The 5,646-nt window shown below is 40.0% G+C and overlaps 1 long non-coding RNA gene across 1 annotated transcript in view; it reads left to right on the forward strand.

Moving 5' to 3' along the window:
* Positions 1-236: 236 nt before the first annotated feature.
* The window catches only part of LOC133556725 (uncharacterized), an 87,470-nt gene continuing 82,060 nt past the window's right edge, over positions 237-5,646 (forward strand). Inside the window, exon 1 of the long non-coding RNA XR_009807583.1 lies at positions 237-756. This is a non-coding gene — a long non-coding RNA (uncharacterized LOC133556725). The remainder of the gene's footprint in view (positions 757-5,646) is intronic.

Below are 5,646 nucleotides of genomic sequence, written 5' to 3' on the forward strand. Positions count from 1 at the left end.
AAAAAAGAAATGAATTTATTCAAACAAGTGAAGACCAAGTCTTTAAAATATTTTCTTGGATTTTCAAATTCTATTTGAGTTTTGTCTCTCGAGCAAAGCGAGACCAGCTTGCTAGTAAATAAATAAAATTTAAAAAATAAATGCAGCTCACTGGTAAGTGCTGCTATTTGAGCTATTTTTAGAACAGGCCAGCGGGCGACTCATCGTGGTGACCCCTGGTCTAGAGATTTAAACCTTAAATAATGACACATTTTAAATATTTTTTTGGGGGTCCCCGGATCATAACTGAGTGGAAGCCTAAATGTATATTTTTTAAACATATATTGTATTGGTTTTTGAATTAAAAACATATCAAAATGGTCCCGCTTGTTTTGATTTTTCAGTGTACGGTTCTCAGTGGAAAAAGTTTGGACACCCCTGTGCTATACCATTGTTTGCCGCTAGAGGGCAGTAAATGTCTGACGTGTGCTGGGAGTCAGAGAATGGTTGTGCTATACCATTGTGTGCCGCTAGAGGGCAGTATGTGTCTGACGTGTGCTGGGAGAGTCCTCCCTTTTTATTTTGTTTACACAGCTGAATCCTATCAGACCCTAATTAATGTCGTTTGTCTTTTTTTTTTTCAACGTTTAGTCCGATAAAAGATATTAACCTACTCAAATGTGTATTGGCCCTACTAAAGTAACTTTAGGCTGCTGAGCTGAAGATGACTTATTCGAGGAACAGGAGTGGAAAAAGAAAATACATGAAATATTGAAGGTGGGTATCTTACGATTTAATTCGATTCCGATTTTTGTTGGTGGCGATTCAGAATTGATACAACACGATTCTCACATTATATTGTTTGTTAACTGAATTATAATACAAGCTCTTCAAAAGAAACTGTTTAGAGTTTTAGAAAAGCTCCTCTTGGCTGTTGACATGAGACTTATAGTCGTGGTCAAAAGTTGTAAAGAACACAAAGTCATGGCTGCCTTGAGTTTCCAGTCATTTCTACAACTAAAATTTTATTTTGTGATAGATTGATTGAAGCACATTGTTGTTGGTCACAAAAAACATTCATGAAGTTTGGTTCTTTTATGAATTTTATTATGGGTCTATTAAAAATGTGACCAAATCTGCTGGGTTACATGTCCATTGGCAAGTGGACCTGCGATGAGATGGCGACTTGTCTAAGGTGTACGCTGCCTTCCGCCCGAAAATAGCTGAGATAGGCTACAGCGACGCCGAAAGGAATACGCTGGAGAGTATCTCAACCTTTTTTCAGTGATGTACCCCCTGTGAACATTTTTTAAAATCAAGTACCCCCTGTGAACATTTTTTAAAATCAAGTACCCCCTAATCAGAGCAAAGCATTTTTGGTTGATAAAAAGGAGATACAAAAGTAAAATATTGCTCATTTGTAGTGGTCTTTCTTGAACTATTTGGGAGAAAAAATATAAAAATAACTAAAAACTTGTGGAAAAATAAACAAGTGATTCAATTATAAATAAAGATTTCTACACATAGAAGTAATCAACTTAATCTTTGGTGATTGTAATAGAGATTCATCTGGACTCATGCACTTAATTGAACCATTTTGGTATGATCCAGTGCCCGGATCATCCCATATTCTAGTTTTGTTCCGTTTTTGTATCACATTCTGTTGTTTGACTTCCTTAGTTCCTGATTTATCTGGTTACCATGGTTTCCTATTAGTTCCACCTGCCCCTCGCTTTCTACGCACACCTGTTGTTGCTAATCACCGTCCTTATTTAAGCCTGCCCTCTTTCTCCATTCTTTCTCGCATCCTAATTTGCTTTACATGCAACAAGTGACGACTTCTATTCTGTTTCTACTCGCTAGCTTTTCCTTTTCTTAAAAGGAAGTCTAAGTCTAAAACTCCACCTTTTTGACTGAGTCTGTCGGTGCATCCAGTCTTCAGGGGCCCCAAAACCTATTAAAATAACACTAAGGCTATCCAACCTGCAAAGCTGCAGTACAGGTGTGCTTTGCTTATCACAGTATGGAAGTCATTTTTCTGTCAGCAATATAACAGACATTGTTATTATGAGTTTTATATTCCAAATCAATCAGTTTTATGATGTGACTTCAGTGTGGATTTTCCCACGCTCCGGTCACATAATGGCCAATAATGATGTCGCTTATCATAAACGTTATCATTATTCACAGAAATAGACGGTTACAAAATACAATAGTTGACAAATGAGCAGAAACAGGGGAACACAATGTTTTAGGTACTCATGTAAACCAATGTTCCGGCAGACTTTGAGGCAAATGTCCCCAAAACTGTGGGAGACATCTGTTAATAATACAACTGTAACATTTGACAACCAAATAATTAAACAAGGCGACACGGTAAAGAATCTGGGTATTATCTTCGACCCAACTTTCTCCTTTGAGTCAAACATTAAAAGCGTTACTAAAACGGCTGTCTTTCATCTCCGTAATATCGCTAAAATTCACTCCATTTTGTCCACTAACGACGCTGAGATCATTATCCATGCGTTTGTTACGTCTCGCCTCGATTACTGTAACGTATTATTTTCGGGTCTCCCCATGTCTAGCATTAAATGATTACAGTTGGTACAAAATGCGGCTGCTAGACTTTTGACAAGAACAAGAAAGTTTGATCATATTACGCCTGTACTGGCTCACCTGCACTGGCTTCCTGTGCACTTAAGATGTGACTTTAAGGTTTTACTACTTACGTATAAAATACTACACGGTCTAGCTCCATCCTATCTCGCCGATTGTATTGTACCATATGTCCCGGCAAGAAATCTGCGTTCAAAAGATCCCAGCTTATTAGTGATTCCTAAAGCCCAAAAAAAGTCTGCGGGCTATAGAGCGTTTTCCGTTCGGGCTCCAGTACTCTGGAATGCCCTTGCAGAAGCATTTAAGTATCACCTTAAAACTCATTTGTATACTCTAGCCTTTAAATAGACCTCCTTTTTAGACCAGTTGATCTGCCGCTTTTCTTTTTCTCCTTTGTCCCCCCCTCCCTTGTAGAGGGGGTCCGGTCCGATGACCATGGATGAAGTACTGGCTGTCCAGAGTCGGGACCCAGGATGGACCGCTCGCCTGTGTATCGGTTGGGGACATCTCTACGATGCTGACCTGACTCCGCTTGGGATGGTTTACCGTGGACGGGACTCTCGCTGCTGTCTTGGATCCGCTTTGAGCTGAACTCTTGCGGCTGTGTTGGAGCCACTATGGATTGAACTTTCACAGTATCATGTTAGACCCCCTAGTCATCCATTGCTTTCGGTCCCCTGGGGGGGGGGGAGAGGGTTGCCCACATTTGAGGTCCTCTCCAAAGTTCTTATAGTCATCATTGTCACTGGCGTCCCACTGGGTGTGAGTTTTCCTTGCCCTTATGTGGGTTCTTCCGAGGATGTCGTAGTCGTAGTGGTTTGTACAGTCCTTTGAGACATTTGTGATTTAGGGCTATATAAATAAACATTGAATGATTGATCGTCTTTCAAAATCTTCTCCACGGTTTAGAAAATGTTGACTTTGATTGCACAGAATCCTTCAAATTGCCACAGATGACTAGAATTGAAACATGTTTACTTCTGACTAGTGTTGTCCCGATACCAATATTTTGGTACCGGTACAGTTACCAATGTGTATTTCGATACTTTTCGATACTCATCTAATTAAAAGGGACCACAAAAATAGCATTATTGGCTTTATTATAACAAAATAATCTTGGGGTGCATTAAACATGTTTATTACTGCAAGTTTGTCCTTAAATAAAATAATGAACATACAAGACAACTGTCTGGAGCAGCAAACAATTAAAAGCCGTATATTAGTCTTATAATGAAGACAACACATGACGTAAGTGTCTGTATTAGCTATTATAGCTTACTATCAAAAATGACTGTGTCGCAGGCTGACGCAAATTTTTGTTAACAGAAATTTTAAAATTTAATATTTATCCTACACATTATTACAACATTAGAAACCAATAGTAAATCAGAGGCTTCTCGGAAGAAAAACGACCTGCTACGCAAAAAATACAAGAAAACATGTTAGCCAAAAGTTAACTGGGTTAGGGTGTAACGGTACGTGTATTCGTATTGAACCGTTTCGGTCCGGTTCGGAGGTGTATCGCCGGAGTGAGAAGAGGTTTTATATTAATTAGCGCCCCGGCGGCAATTCAAGGAAATACGGTAATTTAGGGGGGCTGAAAAAAAATATGCCTAACGACTAGATATGCGCGGTTAGCGGTCTCATCTGCGGAGTCCGCGGATAAACCGTGGGTCGGGCTGGTGACATGACGAAAAAATAGATTTTAATTAGATTCGGGCGGGTGGCGGTTGAACCATTTGTAAATATTTGATGTACATGGTTCAGGGATCGGTAACCTTTACCGTTCTTTGGACCCGTATCATAAAGCGAAGAAGACAATAAGAGACGTAAACATTCTCAACAATGTCTGCCTGCAGTCACCCAGTTAATAAGTATTAGGGCGTGCTATGAAGCCTTAGCCTTGGACGCCGTCTACAACATGTACAATCTTTTTGCCAGTCCAGCAATATGTTGTGTGTGTGGCTTCTGCAGACACACGCACACGACTGCAAGGCATACTGCGTGATAAAAAGTACACTAATGGTTGCGATATACACAATTTTAACACTCTTACTAATATGCACCACGCTGTGAAGCCACACCACACAAGAATGACAAACATATATTTCGGGAGAGCATCCTCACAGTAACACAACATAAACGCAACACAACAAATTCCCAGAATCCTTTGCACCCATGACAATACCTGACTATATTATACACCCCGCTAGCAGCAAACCCCGCCACCTCCCCGTGTGTCGGTAAGGTGGGCGGGGTTGGAGTTGCGGGGGTGTAAAATATATTCAGGAAGTGTCATGGATGCAAAGGATTCTGGGTATTTGTTTTGTTGCATTTATGTTGTGTTACTGTGAGGATGTTCTCCCGAAACGTGTTTGTCATTCTTGTTTGGTGTGGCTTCACAGTGTGGCGCATATTAGTAAGAATGTTAAAATTGTTTATATCGCAACCATCAGTGTACTTTGTATCACCCAGTATGCCTTCCAATCTTGTACGTGTGTTTGAAGAAGCTGCATGCAACATGTTGCTAGACTGGCAAACGGTTTGTACGTATGTAGAAGACGTTTAAGGCAATGGCTTCACAGCACGCCCTTATTCTCGTTACCTGGATGAGCACCATCGGATATTCGCGAGAACGTTAGCAGCTCCTAATGCCTCCTTTACTTTGTGACACGGGTCAAACTAGCTCTTTTAATGTTAAAGGTCGCCGACTCCAGATATATAACGGGCGGGCGGTTGCGGTTCTGATAAAATGTTGGTTCAGGTGGATGACGACTTTAGTGATGCGGTTGCGGATGACATAATTGCCTATCCGCGCATCTCTACTAACTACGCCAATTCATTCATAACCTCCACATGGGAATTGAGCTTTTTATTCAGTTAGAATACACATCTTAAATTATATCAACAATATTATTTGTTTAAACTCATATTCCTGCATATCTATATTGTATTTTTTTCTGCAATCTTTAATAAAAAATAACAAAAATGGGGAAAAAATTCAACAAATTATTTAGGGGGGGTGAAAAAAAATAGTCCTAAGGATGCCAA

This window comes from Nerophis ophidion, linkage group LG07, assembly GCF_033978795.1.
Source record: "Nerophis ophidion isolate RoL-2023_Sa linkage group LG07, RoL_Noph_v1.0, whole genome shotgun sequence".
Taxonomy (NCBI): Eukaryota; Metazoa; Chordata; class Actinopteri; order Syngnathiformes; family Syngnathidae; genus Nerophis; species Nerophis ophidion.